Here is a 21,326-nt window from a genome sequence, read left to right on the forward strand (position 1 = left end):
ACTGTTGCCTACACGGAAAAGGGGGCTTTCTGACCAAAAGTGCACCAGTGTCCCAAAGTATTAATCGAAATCAAGCATAGAAAACAGCGTTAGCATTAATAAAACAATTTTTCCCACGAATTAAGTTGCACGTAAATGTGTGTATTTTCTCACAAATGATGTTCAGAAAATCTCAAACAGTACATAGGCATACAACTACAATGTTTGAAACATTATTAAATAAAGACAACATTTCTGTATATTCATAACGTTTAATTAGCCATAATAAAGAAAATAAAGAAAAATAGGCTATCCGTTTATGGTTGTTGTGTGTTAAATTGCTGTCTTTTCGCACGAATTAAGTAGCACATAAATTTGTGTCTTTTCACACAGAAACGCACGAAATCTGATGAAATACATTATGCTACCTGTGGTTTTCTCGAGCACGGTTATATGTCAGACATTTAAACGGCGACGGATAGCGGAAAGCAAACCCCGTATTGAGTCAATACTGTCATCGATTGGTAAACATAATCCTTAACGTAAATATCCCAGGTTCGTACACAACGATTTTCCTTACATGTTGACTTTGCGCGCAGCCTTGGCGGCGAGCTGCATCCTGTAGGCTTTGCCACGGGTGGATTTGCGAGCGGTTTGCTTGGTTCTGGCCATGGCGCTAGCTTCCTTCTTAGACAGTCGGAGTATAGCCTCGAAATGCCCATGTGAAATGTATAAAGCCGGCAGTGGCATCTGCTGATTGGACACCATCTCCCCACCACCCCGATTGGCCCGTTACGGAGGCCTCCTCTGTCGGCTATCGGAAGGGATGCTTTGCTTCTCTTTTTTTTGGACCGCGCACCCAAAACAGTACACTGCGCACCCAAAACAATACACTGCGCGCCCATAAAACACACTGTACGCCAAAAAACAATACACTTTGCGTGCGCCCGCAATAATACACTGCGCGCCCAAAACAATAGATCACTGCTGGCCTTTACACGCAATAATAGTCGCCATAGTCAAGAGTGAAATCTTGTGTTATAATTTAATGCTAGCCTGCTATGGCAAACGAGGCCAATAGTACACTGCGCGGATGCAACTGCACACTGCGCGCAGGCAAAAGCACAATGTGCGCGCAAAAGTACACTGCCGGCCCTTTATGCGCAATAATAGTCGCTGAAGTCAAGAGTGAAATCTTATGTTCTAATCTAATGCCAGCCTGCTATGGCGAACGATGCCAATAGTCCAATGCGCGCAGGCATTAGGACACTGCCGCGCGATAATATTCGCCAAAGTCAAGAGTGAAATCTTTTGTTCTAATCACCACATGTTCAGTAATGGCATTTCCCCCCTTTATTCAAATTACAACCTCTCACTTTCAGTTATTTGAAATGAAATAATCTCTCAAATATCACTATATCTAAAACAAGCCATAGAAAGTTGGTTGCAATTTCAATTAAATCATCCAGAAACGACAGAACAAACTCAAATACACTAATAGGAGAAAATATATATTTATTGATATTGTATGTTGTATAGCCTTACTTGTTGGTATCTCAGACGACCAGCACCTTAATAATAATCACCATACTTACTTCACATAGCACGGACATATAGTAGACTACTGACACTCACTCCTATGGAATGGGTATGGGGACTGGACACGCCGGGACCCAGACCCTACTGTTGTCGATCACACATATTAATGTCGTGTTCAGGGTGCTATCAGAGTTATCGGAAATACCTAGTTCCGACTGGGAAGTTTCACTTGAATGACCCTCCAAGTAGGAATTACAAGTGAGAAATAGTGAAAATGTTGTTGCCAATCTTATTGGTTTAAGAATTGTTCCGACTTCAAAACCACTTGAACACAATCATGTGGGAGTTACAACTTCCCATTTTCCACGAGAATGTGAAGTTGGCATAATACAGCATTCAAGTGCTAGTCGGTACTAGGAAACGGACATTTCTGACTTGCTAACTGGTTGAACGCGTTACAATAGCCTAAGTATATAATATGATTGACATAACCACAATAGAAAGGCCTTGGAAGTGCCATAAGTGAAAGCCGACATATTTCATTATTTTTACATTAACCTCTTTAACATGTATTAAATGAATAATGAAGAAAATTGTGTAATTTAGACTCTACGAAATATGAAATGCATTATGAAGAAAATCGTGTACTGTTGCCTACACGGAAAAGGGGGCTTTCTGACCAAAAGTGCACCAGTGTCCCAAAGTATTAATCGAAATCAAGCATAGAAAACAGCGTTAGCATTAATAAAACAATTTTTCCCACGAATTAAGTTGCACGTAAATGTGTGTATTTTCTCACAAATGATGTTCAGAAAATCTCAAACAGTACATAGGCATACAACTACAATGTTCGAAACATTATTAAATAAAGACAACATTTCTGTATATTCATAACGTTTAATTAGCCATAATAAAGAAAATAAAGAAAAATAGGCTATCCGTTTATGGTTGTTGTGTGTTAAATTGCTGTCTTTTCGCACGAATTAAGTAGCACATAAATTCGTGTCTTTTCACACAGAAACGCACGAAATCTGATGAAATACATTATGCTACCTGTGGTTTTCTCGAGCACGGTTATATGTCAGACATTTAAACGGCGACGGATAGCGGAAAGCAAACCCCGTATTGAGTCAATACTGTCATCGATTGGTAAACATAATCCTTAACGTAAATATCCCAGGTTCGTACACAACGATTTTCCTTACATGTTGACTTTGCGCGCAGCCTTGGCGGCGAGCTGCATCCTGTAGGCTTTGCCACGGGTGGATTTGCGAGCGGTTTGCTTGGTTCTGGCCATGGCGCTAGCTTCCTTCTTAGACAGTCGGAGTATAGCCTCGAAATGCCCATGTGAAATGTATAAAGCCGGCAGTGGCATCTGCTGATTGGACACCATCTCCCCACCACCCCGATTGGCCCGTTACGGAGGCCTCCTCTGTCGGCTATCGGAAGGGATGCTTTGCTTCTCTTTTTTTTGACCGCGCACCCAAAACAGTACACTGCGCACCCAAAACAATACACTGCGCGCCCATAAAACACACTGTACGCCAAAAAACAATACACTTTGCGTGCGCCCGCAATAATACACTGCGCGCCCAAAACAATAGATCACTGCTGGCCTTTACACGCAATAATAGTCGCCATAGTCAAGAGTGAAATCTTGTGTTATAATTTAATGCTAGCCTGCTATGGCAAACGAGGCCAATAGTACACTGCGCGGATGCAACTGCACACTGCGCGCAGGCAAAAGCACAATGTGCGCGCAAAAGTACACTGCCGGCCCTTTATGCGCAATAATAGTCGCTGAAGTCAAGAGTGAAATCTTATGTTCTAATCTAATGCCAGCCTGCTATGGCGAACGATGCCAATAGTCCAATGCGCGCAGGCATTAGGACACTGCCGCGCGATAATATTCGCCAAAGTCAAGAGTAAAATCTTTTGTTCTAATCACCACATGTTCAGTAATGGCATTTCCCCCCTTTATTCAAATTACAACCTCTCACTTTCAGTTATTTGAAATGAAATAATCTCTCAAATATCACTATATCTAAAACAAGCCATAGAAAGTTGGTTGCAATTTCAATTAAATCATCCAGAAACGACAGAACAAACTCAAATACACTAATAGGAGAAAATATATATTTATTGATATTGTATGTTGTATAGCCTTACTTGTTGGTATCTCAGACGACCAGAACCTTAATAATAATCACCATACTTACTTCACATAGCACGGACATATAGTAGACTACTGACACTCACTCCTATGGAATGGGTATGGGGACTGGACACGCCGGGACCCAGACCCTACTGTTGTCGATCACACATATTAATGTCGTGTTCAGGGTGCTATCAGAGTTATCGGAAATACCTAGTTCCGACTGGGAAGTTTCACTTGAATGACCCTCCAAGTAGGAATTACAAGTGAGAAATAGTGAAAATGTTGTTGCCAATCTTATTGGTTTAAGAATTGTTCCGACTTCAAAACCACTTGAACACAATCATGTGGGAGTTACAACTTCCCATTTTCCACGAGAATGTGAAGTTGGCATAATACAGCATTCAAGTGCTAGTCGGTACCAAGAAACGGACATTTCTGACTTGCTAACTGGTTGAACGCGTTACAATAGCCTAAGTATATAATATGATTGACATAACCACAATAGAAAGGCCTTGGAAGTGCCATAAGTGAAAGCCGACATATTTCATTATTTTTACATTAACCTCTTTAACATGTATTAAATGAATAATGAAGAAAATTGTGTAATTTAGACTCTACGAAATATGAAATGCATTATGAAGAAAATCGTGTACTGTTGCCTACACGGAAAAGGGGGCCTTTCTGACCAAAAGTGCACCAGTATCCCAAAGTATTAATCGAAATCAAGCATAGAAAACAGCGTTAGCATTAATAAAACAATTTTTCCCACGAATTAAGTTGCACGTAAATGTGTGTATTTTCTCACAAATGATGTTCAGAAAATCTCAAACAGTACATAGGCATACAACTACAATGTTTGAAACATTATTAAATAAAGACAACATTTCTGTATATTCATAACGTTTAATTAGCCATAATAAAGAAAATAAAGAAAAATAGGCTATCCGTTTATGGTTGTTGTGTGTTAAATTGCTGTCTTTTCGCACGAATTAAGTAGCACATAAATTCGTGTCTTTTCACACAGAAACGCACGAAATCTGATGAAATACATTATGCTACCTGTGGTTTTCTCGAGCACGGTTATATGTCAGACATTTAAACGGCGACGGATAGCGGAAAGCAAACCCCGTATTGAGTCAATACTGTCATCGATTGGTAAACATAATCCTTAACGTAAATATCCCAGGTTCGTACACAACGATTTTCCTTACATGTTGACTTTGCGCGCAGCCTTGGCGGCGAGCTGCATCCTGTAGACTTTGCCACGGGTGGATTTGCGAGCGGTTTGCTTGGTTCTGGCCATGGCGCTAGCTTCATTCTTAGACAGTCGGAGTATAGCCTCGAAATGCCCATGTGAAATGTATAAAGCCGGCAGTGGCATCTGCTGATTGGACACCATCTCCCCACCACCCCGATTGGCCCGTTACGGAGGCCTCCTCTGTCGGCTATCGGAAGGGATGCTTTGCTTCTCTTTTTTTTGACCGCGCACCCAAAACAGTACACTGCGCACCCAAAACAATACACTGCGCGCCCATAAAACACACTGTACGCCAAAAACAATACACTTTGCGTGCGCCCGCAATAATACACTGCGCGCCCAAAACAATAGATCACTGCTGGCCTTTACACGCAATAATAGTCGCCATAGTCAAGAGTGAAATCTTGTGTTATAATTTAATGCTAGCCTGCTATGGCAAACGAGGCCAATAGTACACTGCGCGGATGCAACTGCACACTGCGCGCAGGCAAAAGCACAATGTGCGCGCAAAAGTACACTGCCGGCCCTTTATGCGCAATAATAGTCGCTGAAGTCAAGAGTGAAATCTTGTGTTATAATTTAATGCTAGCCTGCTATGGCAAACGAGGCCAATAGTCCACTGCGCGCGCAGGCATTAGGACACTGCCGCGCGATAATATTCGCCAAAGTCAAGAGTGAAATATTTTGTTCTAATCACCACATGTTCAGTAATGGCATTTCCCCCCTTTATTCAAATTACAACCTCTCACTTTCAGTTATTTGAAATGAAATAATCTCTCAAATATCACTATATCTAAAACAAGCCATAGAAAGTTGGTTGCAATTTCAATTAAATCATCCAGAAACGACAGAACAAACTCAAATACACTAATAGGAGAAAATATATATTTATTGATATTGTATGTTGTATAGCCTTACTTGTTGGTATCTCAGACGACCAGCACCTTAATAATAATCACCATACTTACTTCACATAGCACGGACATATAGTAGACTACTGACACTCACTCCTATGGAATGGGTATGGGGACTGGACACGCCGGGACCCAGACCCTACTGTTGTCGATCACACATATTAATGTCGTGTTCAGGGTGCTATCAGAGTTATCGGAAATACCTAGTTCCGACTGGGAAGTTTCACTTGAATGACCCTCCAAGTAGGAATTACAAGTGAGAAATAGTGAAAATGTTGTTGCCAATCTTATTGGTTTAAGAATTGTTCCGACTTCAAAACCACTTGAACACAATCATGTGGGAGTTACAACTTCCCATTTTCCACGAGAATGTGAAGTTGGCATAATACAGCATTCAAGTGCTAGTCGGTACTAGGAAACGGACATTTCTGACTTGCTAACTGGTTGAACGCGTTACAATAGCCTAAGTATATAATATGATTGACATAACCACAATAGAAAGGCCTTGGAAGTGCCATAAGTGAAAGCCGACATATTTCATTATTTTTACATTAACCTCTTTAACATGTATTAAATGAATAATGAAGAAAATTGTGTAATTTAGACTCTACGAAATATGAAATGCATTATGAAGAAAATCGTGTACTGTTGCCTACACGGAAAAGGGGGGCTTTCTGACCAAAAGTGCACCAGTGTCCCAAAGTATTAATCGAAATCAAGCATAGAAAACAGCGTTAGCATTAATAAAACAATTTTTCCCACGAATTAAGTTGCACGTAAATGTGTGTATTTTCTCACAAATGATGTTCAGAAAATCTCAAACAGTACATAGGCATACAACTACAATGTTCGAAACATTATTAAATAAAGACAACATTTCTGTATATTCATAACGTTTAATTAGCCATAATAAAGAAAAATAGGCTCGTTCAACCAGTTAGCAAGTCAGAAATGTCCGTTTCCAAGTACCGACTAGCACTTACATTTACATTTTAGTCATTTAGCAGACGCTCTTATCCAGAGCGACTTACAGGAGCAATTAGGGTTAAGTGCCTTGCTTAAGGGCACATCGACAGATTTTTCACCTAGTCGGCTCGGGGATTAGAACCAGCGACTTTTCGGTTACTGGCACAACGCTCTTACCCACTAAGCTACCTGCCGCCCACTTGAATGCTGTATTATGCCAACTTCACATTCTCGTGGAAAATGGGAAGTTGTAACTCCCACATGATTGTGTTCAAGGGGTTTTGAAGTCGGAACAATTCTTAAACCAATAAGTTTGGCAACAACATTTTCACTATTTCTCACTTGTAATTCCTACTTGTAGGGTCATTCAAGTGAAACTTCCCAGTCGGAACTAGGTATTTCTCCATAAGTCTGATAGCACCCTGAACACGACATTAATATGTGTGATCGACAACAGTAGGGTCTGGGTCCCGGCGTGTCCAGTCCCCATACCCATTCCACGGGAGTGAGTGTCAGTAGTCTACTATATGTCCGTGCTATGTGAAGTAAGTATGGTGATTATTATTAAGGTTCTGTTCGTCTGAGATACCAACAAGTAAGGCTATACAACATACAATATCAATAAATATATATTTTCTCCTATTAGTGTATTTGAGTTTGTTCTGTCGTTTCTGGATGATTTAATTGAAATTGCAACCAACTTTCTATGGCTTGTTTTAGATATAGTGATATTTGAGAGATTATTTCATTTCAAATAACTGAAAGTGAGAGGTTGTAATTTGAATAAAGGGGGAAATGCCATTATTGAACATGTGGTGATTAGAACAAAATATTTCACTCTTGACTTTGGCGAATATTATCGCGCGGCAGTGTCCTAATGCCTGCGCGCAGTGGACTATTGGCATCGTTTGCCATAGCAGGCTGCCATTAGATTAGAACATAAGATTTCACTCTTGACTTCAGCGACTATTATTGCGCATAAAGGGCCGGCAGTGTACTCTTGCGCGCACATTGTGCTTTTGCCTGCGCGCAGTGTGCAGTTGCATCCGCGCAGTGGACTATTGGCCTCGTTTGCCATAGCAGGCTAGCATTAAATTATAACACAAGATTTCACTCTTGACTTTGGCGACTATTATTGCGTGTGTTCTATTGTTTTGGGCGCGCAGTGTATTATTGCGGGCGCACTCAAATTGTATTGTTTTTTGGCGTACAGTGTGTTTTTTGGGAGCGCAGTGTATTGTTTTGGGCGCGCAGTGTACTGTTTTGGGTGCGCGGTCAAAAAAAAAAAGAAGCAAAGCATCCCTTCCGATAGCCGACAGAGGAGGCCTCCGCAACGGGACAATCGGGGTGGTGGGGAGATGGTGTCCAATCAGCAGATGCCACTGCCGGCTTTATACATTTCACATGGGCATTTCGAGGCTATACTCCGACTGTCTAAGAAGGAAGCTAGCGCCATGGCCAGAACCAAGCAAACCGCTCGCAAATCCACCCGTGGCAAAGCATACAGGATGCAGCTCGCCGCCAAGGCTGCGCGCAGGAGAGCCTCCCCGTTACATGCCCGGCACCGTGTCTCAGAGAGATCCGTCGTTACCAAAGCTCCACTGAGCTGCTCCTCCGCAATGTGCCCTTCCAGCGCCTGGGGAGAAAAATCGCCCTGTTCTTCAAGACCGACCTGCGCTTCCAGAGCTCCGCCGTGATGGCCCTGCAGGAGGCCAGCGAGGCTTACCTGGTCGGTCTGTTCGAGGACACCAAACTGTGTGCCATCCACGCAAAGAGGGTGCATATCGTGCCCTAGGACATCCAGCTGGCAAGCCTTATTTGCAGAGAGCGCGCGTAAATTATGACCTGATCTCCAAAATCCCACCTCAATATTTCCATCAAAAAGGCACAATTGATCTATTTATACGTGGTCCTCTGTAGCTCAATTGGTAGAGCATGGCGCTTGTAACGCCAGGGTAGTGGGTTCCATCCCTGGGACCACCCATACGTAAACATGTATGCGCACATGACTGTAAATCGCGTTGGATAAAAGCGTCTGCTAAATGGCATATTAGCGGATTTCTGAACATCATTTGTGAGAAAATACACACATTTACGTGCAACTTAATTAGTGGGAAAATTTGTTTTATTAATGCTAACGCTGTTTTCTATGCTTGATTTCGATTAATACTTTGGGATACTGGTGCACTTTTGGTCAGAAAGGCCCCTTTTCCGTGTAGGCAACAGTACACGATTTTCTTCATAATGCATTTCATATTTCGTAGAGCCTAAATTACACAATTCTCTTCATAATTAATTTAATACATGTTAAAGAGGTTAATGTAAAATAATGAAATTTCGGCTTTCACTTATGGCACTTCCAAGGCCTTTCTATTATGGTTATGTCAATCATATTATATACTTGTTGTAACACGTTCAACCAGTTAGCAAGTCAGAAATGTCCGTTTCCAAGTACCGACTAGCACGTGAATGCTGTATTATGCCAACTTCACATTCTCGTGGAAAATGGGAAGTTGTAACTCCCACATGATTGTGTTCAAGGGGGTTTTGAAGTCGGAACAATTCTTAAACCAATGAGATTGGCAACAACATTTTCACTATTTCTCACTTGTAATTCCTACTTGTAGGGTCATTCAAGTGAAACTTCCCAGTCGGAACTAGGTATTTCTCCATAACTCTGATAGCACCCTGAACACGACATTAATATGTGTGATCGACAACAGTAGGGTCTGGGTCCTGGCGTGTCCAGTCCCCATACCCATTCCATGGGAGTGAGTGTCAGTAGTCTACTATATGTCCGTGCTATGTGAAGTAAGTATGGTGATTATTATTAAGGTTCTGTTCGTCTGAGATACCAACAAGTAAGGCTATACAACATACAATATCAATAAATATATATTTTCTCCTATTAGTGTATTTGAGTTTGTTCTGTCGTTTCTGGATGATTTAATTGAAATTGCAACCAACTTTCTATGGCTTGTTTTAGATATAGTGATATTTGAGAGATTATTTCATTTCAAATAACTGAAAGTGAGAGGTTGTAATTTGAATAAAGTGGGGAAATGCCATTATTGAACATGTGGTGATTAGAACAAAAGATTTCACTCTTGACTTTGGCGAATATTATCGCGCGGCAGTGTCCTAATGCCTGCGCGCAGTGTGCAGTTGAATCCACGCAGTTTACTATTGGCCTCGTTTGCCATAGCAGGCTAGCATTAAATTATAACACAAGATTTCACTCTTGACTTTGGCGACTATTATTGCGTGTGTTCTATTGTTTTGGGCGCGCAGTGTATTATTGCGGGCGCACGCAAATTGTATTGTTTTTTGGCGTACAGTGTGTTTTTTGGGCACGCAGTGTATTGTTTTGGGCGCGCAGTGTACTGTTTTGGGTGCGCGGTCAAAAAAAAAAGAAGCAAAGCATCCCTTCCGATAGCCGACAGAGGAGGCCTCCGCAACGGGACAATCGGGGTGGTGGGGAGATGGTGTCCAATCAGCAGATGCCACTGCCGGCTTTATACATTTCACATGGGCATTTCGAGGCTATACTCCGACTCTCTAAGAAGGAAGCTAGCGCCATGGCCAGAACCAAGCAAACCGCTCGCAAATCCACCCGTGGCAAAGCCTACAGGATGCAGCTCGCCGCCAAGGCTGCGCGCAGGAGAGCCTCCCCGTTACAGGCCCGGCACCGTGTCTCAGAGAGATCCGTCGTTACCAAAGCTCCACTGAGCTGCTCCTCCGCAATGTGCCCTTCCAGCGCCTGGGGAGAAAAATCGCCCTGTTCTTCAAGACCGACCTGCGCTTCCAGAGCTCCGCCGTGATGGCCCTGCAGGAGGCCAGCGAGGCTTACCTGGTCGGTCTGTTCGAGGACACCAAACTGTGTGCCATCCACGCAAAGAGGGTGCATATCGTACCCTAGGATATCCAGCTGGCCCGCCTTATTTGCAGAGAGCGTGCGTAAATTATGACCTGATCTCCAAAATCCCACCTCAATATTTCCATCAAAAAGGCACAATTGATCTATTTATACGTGGTCCTCTGTAGCTCAATTGGTAGAGCATGGCGCTTGTAACGCCAGGGTAGTGGGTTCCATCCCTGGGACCACCCATACGTAAACATGTATGCGCACATGACTGTAAATCGCGTTGGATAAAAGCGTCTGCTAAATGGCATATTAGCGGATTTCTGAACATCATTTGTGAGAAAATACACACATTTACGTGCAACTTAATTAGTGGGAAAATTTGTTTTATTAATGCTAACGCTGTTTTCTATGCTTGATTTCGATTAATACTTTGGGATACTGGTGCACTTTTGGTCAGAAAGGCCCCTTTTCCGTGTAGGCAACAGTACACGATTTTCTTCATAATGCATTTCATATTTCGTAGAGCCTAAATTACACAATTTTCTTCATAATTCATTTAATACATGTTAAAGAGGTTAATGTAAAATAATGAAATTTCGGCTTTCACTTATGGCACTTCCACGGCCTTTCTATTATGGTTATGTCAATCATATTATATACTTTGTGATGTCACGAGAGGCTACACAGCTTTCAGCGGGATTGCTCAAGTAGTGCAAGGAGACCAGGTTCAACCAAAACAAGGATTTTATTAAAGGTCTTGGGAAACTAACGAAAGTATAACACAATTCTGTCCTCTGGTGGCTCTTTAAGGGTTAACAGTTCAGGGATGTCTCTTCCACATCCAAAATCATAACTCTCCCTCGCTCAAATAACTTTTCCCCAGTCTTACTGTATTCCACGTTGCAGCTAGTGGCCAACCCAGCAAAACGTCCTTCCAAATGTCCCACACGTATTTCCACAGGTGCATATATCCCAAGGTGAGTATTTCCCAAAGGTAAGTATCTCCAAATCCTTATATTCCTCATGGAAGTGGACGTGCAGCACTCTTGTCCTCCAGAGAGCCCAGCTTGGAGACTGTGTCTCTTCCCTTCAACAAACCTTCAGCTCATCAGCTCCTGATTTGTTTCAGCTGCGTGGGAAGATTGGCCATAGAGGGTGGAGTTCCCGACCATACCAGCAGATGGAGCCATAGCTGTCTGGGTTTGCAGCCATCTCAGGGGGATGTAACGTCCCTCCAGGACACAGCCTCTCGTGACATCACACATCCCCCTCCTCGGGACCGACGTCCTCGTCGGGGTAAAGGCAGCGAAGAAGGCATCACGCCGGGAGAGGGCGTCCGCATTGCCGTGGTGCTTGCCAGCCTGCTCTCTCTTCAACTCCTCCACCTCTAGGACCAGGGACTCAGCCTCCTGTTGTCTCTCCTTGAGTTTCTTACTGAACGCATCAGCCTTGGTTTTAGCAGAGTTTAGCTTCTGTTGAGCAGCTTTCAGTTCCTTTCTCTCTCTGCCTCCGCATTCTTCATCTTGTTCTCCAACACCTTGTACTTCTCCTCTGCCTTCTTCTGGACCTCCTTACTACTGCGCAGGGTCTCCTCACACTCCTCGATGGTCCTGCGCAGCCTCTCCAGCTCCTCCTGTTGCTTAGGGAAGGAGCTCTGTTGGAGTTTAGCCTGGAGGATATCTAACTCTTCTGTCTTCATGTCTAACTGTTGCTTTAACAAACGATACCTCTCAGCGGTCCCCTTCAGACCAGACAGTTCTTTGTCCAGATTCTGTAGCTCCGTCTCTGTGTCGGTCTGGGCACCTGCCATCCCTATCAGAGCCCGGGCGGGAGTGAGTAACTCGGAGGATTGCACCGGAGCCTTCCCAGGATGAGTCTTGCCTCTCCGTTTCCGAGGTACTCGGGTTATCCTCTCCTGAGACTCTCTCCAGAGTGGGTAAAAGGCTGGGCAGTCTCGTCCAATTAGGACAGGGACGGGGAGGGAATCAACCACCCCCGCCGTCGTGTGTATGGTTCCCCGTGTGCTGGTCATTGTAAGTTCAGTAATGGGGTATTCTCTGGTGTCCCCATGGACACAGGAAACTGGGAGGACTTTCCCGGGGTCAGACACGTTGGGCCCACCAAATCCTTACGCACCAGGGTGGCCCGGCTACCAGAATCCAGTAAGGCCTCCACATCATGGTGATTCACAGTTACCGGGCAGGTGGGGGGGTCGATCTGGGCCGCCATCTACGACTCCCAAGAGCGAGGCAAAACGGTGTGTGGGTGCTGAGCTGGAGGACTCCGCAGTGGGCATAGGTTCATCGGCTGGTTTCCCACACTGCCAGGAGATATGTCCCATCTCCCCACACCGGTAACACTGTCGAGTTTCCCCTTCCTGGTGTACTCTTCTTGGACCCGCCTGGTTTCTGGCTCCCCCTGGAGCCGGGATAAGTCCTGACGTGGCTGGGTTCGAGACCTTGGGGTCCTTTGGACGGGTTCTTCCCATTTGTGGTGGGGCCGCACTCCTGGGGTCTTTTCGGGAAGCATTCAGCATCTCCGCTGTGGCCTGGTACTTTTCCACAGCTTCCACGGTCAGATCAGCCGTGGTCAAGGCCTGTTGACTGATGAACCGTTTTGCCTCATAAGGCAGGGCGCGTGAGGTAACGATCCACCACAACGGCCTCCACCACCGCCGCTGCTGTATTCCTCTGCGGATCCAGCCATTTCCTTGCGATTCGGACAAGTTCATGCATCTGCGCCCGAGGAGGTTGGTCTGGTTGGAAGGTCCAGCTGTGAAAGCGCTGGGCCATACCAAACTTTGTGAGTCCATATCTGCTGAGGATCTCAGACTTCAGGGCATCATAGTCAGTAACCTGGTCAGGGCCCAGGTCCCGGACAGCATTCAGCGATTCCCCGGTTAGAAAGGGGGCTAACAGACCAACCCACTGTTGCTTGGGCCAGGCTTCCCTAGTGGCCGTGGCCTCAAATGCATGCAGGTATGCCTCAATGTCATCGGTAGCTCCCATCTTAGATATAAAGTCACTTGCCTTTATTGGGCGGGTATTTTGGACCACCCTCTGTCTCTGCAACTGCAATTCCTCTGCCTTCAGAAGGTTGGCTTTCTTTTGCTCCTCCAAGAGAGCCACGTTTGCTTGCATCTGGGCTTGCTGGCCAGCAACAAGGGCTTTCAATATGTCCTCCATTTCAGTCGGCGGGGAGCCTACGGCCAACTTGGAAAACTGGGTGATCAAACCTTCGGTATCCTCCTCTGACATGCACTATTAACGCTTGAGCGTGCCTGTATTCTCCACCATCTGTGATGTCACGAGAGGCTACACAGCTTTCAGCGGGATTGCTCAAGTAGTGCAAGGAGACCAGGTTCAACCAAAACAAGGATTTTATTAAAGGTCTTGGGAAACTAACGAAAGTATAACACAATTCTGTCCTCTGGTGGCTCTTTAAGGGTTAACAGTTCAGGGATGTCTCTTCCACATCCAAAATCATAACTCTCCCTCGCTCAAATAACTTTTCCCCAGTCTTACTGTATTCCACGTTGCAGCTAGTGGCCAACCCAGCAAAACGTCCTTCCAAATGTCCCACACGTATTTCCACAGGTGCATATATCCCAAGGTGAGTATTTCCCAAAGGTAAGTATCTCCAAATCCTTATATTCCTCATGGAAGTGGACGTGCAGCACTCTTGTCCTCCAGAGAGCCCAGCTTGGAGACTGTGTCTCTTCCCTTCAACAAACCTTCAGCTCATCAGCTCCTGATTTGTTTCAGCTGCGTGGGAAGATTGGCCATAGAGGGGTGGAGTTCCCGACCATACCAGCAGATGGAGCCATAGCTGTCTGGGTTTGCAGCCATCTCAGGGGGATGTAACGTCCCTCCAGGACACAGCCTCTCGTGACATCACAACTTGTTGTAACACGTTCAACCAGTTAGCAAGTCAGAAATGTCCGTTTCCAAGTACCGACTAGCACTTACATTTACATTTTAGTCATTTAGCAGACGCTCTTATCCAGAGCGACTTACAGGAGCAATTAGGGTTAAGTGCCTTGCTTAAGGGCACATCGACAGATTTTTCACCTAGTCGGCTCGGGGATTAGAACCAGCGACCTTTCGGTTACTGGCACAACGCTCTTACCCACTAAGCTACCTGCCGCCCACTTGAATGCTGTATTATGCCAACTTCACATTCTCGTGGAAAATGGGAAGTTGTAACTCCCACATGATTGTGTTCAAGGGGTTTTGAAGTCGGAACAATTCTTAAACCAATAAGTTTGGCAACAACATTTTCACTATTTCTCACTTGTAATTCCTACTTGTAGGGTCATTCAAGTGAAACTTCCCAGTCGGAACTAGGTATTTCTCCATAACTCTGATAGCACCCTGAACACGACATTAATATGTGTGATCGACAACAGTAGGGTCTGGGTCCTGGCGTGTCCAGTCCCCATACCCATTCCATGGGAGTGAGTGTCAGTAGTCTACTATATGTCCGTGCTATGTGAAGTAAGTATGGTGATTATTATTAAGGTTCTGGTCGTCTGAGATACCAACAAGTAAGGCTATACAACATACAATATCAATAAATATATATTTTCTCCTATTAGTGTATTTGAGTTTGTTCTGTCGTTTCTGGATGATTTAATTGAAATTGCAACCATATATATTTTCTCCTATTAGTGTATTTGAGTTTGTTCTGTCGTTTCTGGATGATTTAATTGAAATTGCAACCAACTGAGTGTCAGTAGTCTACTATATGTCCGTGCTATGTGAAGTAAGTATGGTGATTATTATTAAGGTTCTGGTCGTCTGAGATACCAACAAGTAAGGCTATACAACATACAATATCAATAAATATATATTTTCTCCTATTAGTGTATTTGAGTTTGTTCTGTCGTTTCTGGATGATTTAATTGAAATTGCAACCATATATATTTTCTCCTATTAGTGTATTTGAGTTTGTTCTGTCGTTTCTGGATGATTTAATTGAAATTGCAACCAACTTGTTCTGTCGTTTCTGGATGATTTAATTGAAATTGCAACCATATATATTTTCTCCTATTAGTGTATTTGAGTTTGTTCTGTCGTTTCTGGATGATTTAATTGAAATTGCAACCAACTGGCTTGTTTTAGATATAGTGATATTTGAGAGATTGTTTCATTTCAAATAACTGAAAGTGAGAGGTTGTAATTTGAATAAAGGGGGGAAATGCCATTATTGAACATGTGGTGATTAGAACAAAATATTTCACTCTTGACTTTGGCGAATATTATCGCGCGGCAGTGTCCTAATGCCTGCGCGCAGTGGACTATTGGCATCGTTTGCCATAGCAGGCTGGCATTAGATTAGAACATAAGATTTCACTTTTGACTTCAGCGACTATTATTGCGCATAAAGGGCCGGCAGTGTACTCTTGCGCGCACATTCTGCTTTTGCCTGCGCGCAGTGTGCAGTTGCATCCGCGCAGTGGACTATTGGCCTCGTTTGCCATAGCAGGCTAGCATTAAATTATAACACAAGATTTCACTCTTGACTTTGGCGACTATTATTGCGTGCGTTCTATTGTTTTGGGCGCGCAGTGTATTATTGCGGGCGCACGCAAATTGTATTGTTTTTTGGCGTACAGTGTGTTTTTTGGGAGCGCAGTGTATTGTTTTGGGCGCGCAGTGTACTGTTTTGGGTGCGCGGTCAAAAAAAAAAGAAGCAAAGCATCCCTTCCGATAGCCGACAGAGGAGGCCTCCGCAACGGGACAATCGGGGTGGTGGGGAGATGGTGTCCAATCAGCAGATGCCACTGCCGGCTTTATACATTTCACATGGGCATTTCGAGGCTATACTCCGACTGTCTAAGAAGGAAGCTAGCGCCATGGCCAGAACCAAGCAAACCGCTCGCAAATCCACCCGTGGCAAAGCCTACAGGATGCAGCTCGCCGCCAAGGCTGCGCGCAGGAGAGCCTCCCCGTTACATGCCCGGCACCGTGTCTCAGAGAGATCCGTCGTTACCAAAGCTCCACTGAGCTGCTCCTCCGCAATGTGCCCTTCCAGCGCCTGGGGAGAAAAATCGCCCTGTTCTTCAAGACCGACCTGCGCTTCCAGAGCTCCGCCGTGATGGCCCTGCAGGAGGCCAGCGAGGCTTACCTGGTCGGTCTGTTCGAGGACACCAAACTGTGTGCCATCCACGCAAAGAGGGTGCATATCGTGCCCTAGGACATCCAGCTGGCCCGCCTTATTTGCAGAGAGCGTGCGTAAATTATGACCTGATCTCCAAAATCCCACCTCAATATTTCCATCAAAAAGGCACAATTGATCTATTTATACCTGGTCCTCTGTAGCTCAATTGGTAGAGCATGGCGCTTGTAACGCCAGGGTAGTGGGTTCCATCCCTGGGACCACCCATACGTAAACATGTATGCTCACATGACTGTAAATCGCTTTGGATAAAAGCGTCTGCTAAATGGCATATTAGCGGATTTCTGAACATCATTTGTGAGAAAATACACACAATTACGTGCAACTTAATTCGTGGGAAAATTTATTTTATTAATGCTAACGCTGTTTTCTATGCTTGATTTCGATTAATACTTTGGGATACTGGTGCACTTTTGGTCAGAAAGGCCCCTTTTCCGTGTAGGCAACAGTACACGATTTTCTTCATAATGCATTTCATATTTCGTAGAGCCTAAATTACACAATTTTCTTCATAATTCATTTAATACATGTTAAAGAGGTTAATGTAAAATAATGAAATTTCGGCTTTCACTTATGGCACTTCCAAGGCCTTTCTATTATGGTTATGTCAATCATATTATATACTTGTTGTAACACGTTCAACCAGTTAGCAAGTCAGAAATGTCCGTTTCCAAGTACCGACTAGCACTTACATTTTAGTCATTTAGCAGACGCTCTTATCCAGAGCGACTTACAGGAGCAATTAGGGTTAAGTGCCTTGCTTAAGGGCACATCGACAGATTTTTCACCTAGTCGGCTCGGGGATTAGAACCAGCGACCTTTCGGTTACTGGCACAACGCTCTTACCCACTAAGCTACCTGCCGCCCACTTGAATGCTGTATTATGCCAACTTCACATTCTCGTGGAAAATGGGAAGTTGTAACTCCCACATGATTGTGTTCAAGGGGTTTTGAAGTCGGAACAATTCTTAAACCAATAAGTTTGGCAACAACATTTTCACTATTTCTCACTTGTAATTCCTACTTGTAGGGTCATTCAAGTGAAACTTCCCAGTCGGAACTAGGTATTTCTCCATAACTCTGATAGCACCCTGAACACGACATTAATATGTGTGATAGACAACAGTAGGGACTGGGTCCCGGCGTGTCCAGTCCCCATACCCATTCCATGGGAGTGAGTGTCAGTAGTCTACTATATGTCCGTGCTATGTGAAGTAAGTATGGTGATTATTATTAAGGTTCTGGTCGTCTGAGATACCAACAAGTAAGGCTATACAACATACAATATCAATAAATATATATTTTCTCCTATTAGTGTATTTGAGTTTGTTCTGTCGTTTCTGGATGATTTAATTGAAATTGCAACCAACTTTCTATGGCTTGTTTTAGATATAGTGATATTTGAGAGATTGTTTCATTTCAAATAACTGAAAGTGAGAGGTTGTAATTTGAATAAAGTGGGGAAATGCCATTATTGAACATGTGGTGATTAGAACAAAAGATTTCACTCTTGACTTTGGCGAATATTATCGCGCGGCAGTGTCCTAATGCCTGCGCGCAGTGGACTATTGGCATCGTTTGCCATAGCAGGCTGGCATTAGATTAGAACATAAGATTTCACTTTGACTTCAGCGACTATTATTGCGCATAAAGGGCCGGCAGTGTACTCTTGCGCGCACATTGTGCTTTTGCCTGCGCGCAGTGTGCAGTTGCATCCGCGCAGTGGACTATTGGCCTCGTTTGCCATAGCAGGCTAGCATTAAATTATAACACAAGATTTCACTCTTGACTTTGGCGACTATTATTGCGTGTGTTCTATTGTTTTGGGCGCGCAGTGTATTATTGCGGGCGCACGCAAATTGTATTGTTTTTTGGCGTACAGTGTGTTTTTTGGGCGCGCAGTGTATTGTTTTGGGCGCGCAGTGTACTGTTTTGGGTGCGCGGTCAAAAAAAAAGAAGCAAAGCATCCCTTCCGATAGCCGACAGAGGAGGCCTCCGCAACGGGACAATCGGGGTGGTGGGGAGATGGTGTCCAATCAGCAGATGCCACTGCCGGCTTTATACATTTCACATGGGCATTTCGAGGCTATACTCCGACTGTCTAAGAAGGAAGCTAGCGCCATGGCCAGAACCAAGCAAACCGCTCGCAAATCCACCCGTGGCAAAGCCTACAGGATGCAGCTCGCCGCCAAGGCTGCGCGCAGGAGAGCTTCCCCGTTACATGCCCGGCACCGTGTCTCAGAGAGATCCGTCGTTACCAAAGCTCCACTGAGCTGCTCCTCCGCAATGTGCCCTTCCAGCGCCTGGGGAGAAAAATCGCCCTGTTCTTCAAGACCGACCTGCGCTTCCAGAGCTCCGCCGTGATGGCCCTGCAGGAGGCCAGCGAGGCTTACCTGGTCGGTCTGTTCGAGGACACCAAACTGTGTGCCATCCACGCAAAGAGGGTGCATATCGTGTCCTAGGACATCCAGCTGGCCCGCCTTATTTGCAGAGAGCGCGCGTAAATTATGACCTGATCTCCAAAATCCCACCTCAATATTTCCATCAAAAGGCACAATTGATCTATTTATACCTGGTCCTCTGTAGCTCAATTGGTAGAGCATGGCGCTTGTAACGCCAGGGTAGTGGGTTCCATCCCTGGGACCACCCATACGTAAACATGTATGCGCACATGACTGTAAATCGCTTTGGATAAAAGCGTCTGCTAAATGGCATATTAGCGGATTTCTGAACATCATTTGTGAGAAAATACACACATTTACGTGCAACTTAATTCGTGGGAAAATTTGTTTTATTAATGCTAACGCTGTTTTCTATGCTTGATTTCGATTAATACTTTGGGATACTGGTGCACTTTTGGTCAGAAAGGCCCCTTTTCCGTGTAGGCAACAGTACACGATTTTCTTCATAATGCATTTCATATTTCGTAGAGCCTAAATTACACAATTTTCTTCATAATTCATTTAATACATGTTAAAGAGGTTAATGTAAAATAATGAAATTTCGGCTTTCACTTATGGCACTTCCAAGGCCTTTCTATTATGGTTATGTCAATCATATTATATACTTGTTGTAACACGTTCAACCAGTTAGCAAGTCAGAAATGTCCGTTTCCAAGTACCGACTAGAAACACTTGAATGCTGTATTATGCCAACTTCACATTCTCGTGGAAAATGGGAAGTTGTAACTCCCACATGATTGTGTTCAAGGGGTTTTGAAGTCGGAACAATTCTTAAACCAATGAGATTGGCAACAACATTTTCACTATTTCTCACTTGTAATTCCTACTTGTAGGGTCATTCAAGTGAAACTTCCCAGTCGGAACTAGGTATTTCTCCATAACTCTGATAGCACCCTGAACACGACATTAATATGTGTGATAGACAACAGTAGGGACTGGGTCCCGGCGTGTCCAGTCCCCATACCCATTCCATGGGAGTGAGTGTCAGTAGTCTACTATATGTCCGTGCTATGTGAAGTAAGTATGGTGATTATTATTAAGGTTCTGGTCGTCTGAGATACCAACAAGTAAGGCTATACAACATACAATATCAATAAATATATATTTTCTCCTATTAGTGTATTTGAGTTTGTTCTGTCGTTTCTGGATGATTTAATTGAAATTGCAACCAACTTTCTATGGCTTGTTTTAGATATAGTGATATTTGAGAGATTGTTTCATTTCAAATAACTGAAAGTGAGAGGTTGTAATTTGAATAAAGGGGGGAAATGCCATTATTGAACATGTGGTGATTAGAACAAAATATTTCACTCTTGACTTTGGCGAATATTATCGCGCGGCAGTGTCCTAATGCCTGCGCGCAGTGGACTATTGGCATCGTTTGCCATAGCAGGCTGGCATTAGATTAGAACATAAGATTTCACTCTTGACTTCAGCGACTATTATTGCGCATAAAGGGCCGGCAGTGTACTCTTGCGCGCACATTGTGCTTTTGCCTGCGCGCAGTGTGCAGTTGCATCCGCGCAGTGGACTATTGGCCTCGTTTGCCATAGCAGGCGAGCATTAAATTATAACACAAGATTTCACTCTTGACTTTGGCGACTATTATTGCGTGTGTTCTATTGTTTTGGGCGCGCAGTGTATTATTGCGGGCGCACGCAAATTGTATAGTTTTTTGGCGTACAGTGTGTTTTTTGGGCGCGCAGTGTATTGTTTTGGGCGCGCAGTGTACTGTTATGGGTGCGCGGTCAAAAAAAAAAGAAGCAAAGCATCCCTTCCGATAGCCGAGAGAGGAGGCCTCCGAAACGGGACAATCGGGGTGGTGGGGAGATGGTGTCCAATCAGCAGATGCCACTGCCGGCTTTATATATTTCACATGGGCATTTCGAGGCTATACTCCGACTGTCTAAGAAGGAAGCTAGCGCCATGGCCAGAACCAAGCAAACCGCTCGCAAATTCACCCGTGGCAAAGCCTACAGGATGCAGCTCGCCGCCAAGGCTGCGC

The sequence above is a fragment of the Coregonus clupeaformis genome, unplaced genomic scaffold (genome assembly GCF_020615455.1).
Source record: "Coregonus clupeaformis isolate EN_2021a unplaced genomic scaffold, ASM2061545v1 scaf1551, whole genome shotgun sequence".
Lineage (NCBI taxonomy): Eukaryota > Metazoa > Chordata > Actinopteri > Salmoniformes > Salmonidae > Coregonus > Coregonus clupeaformis.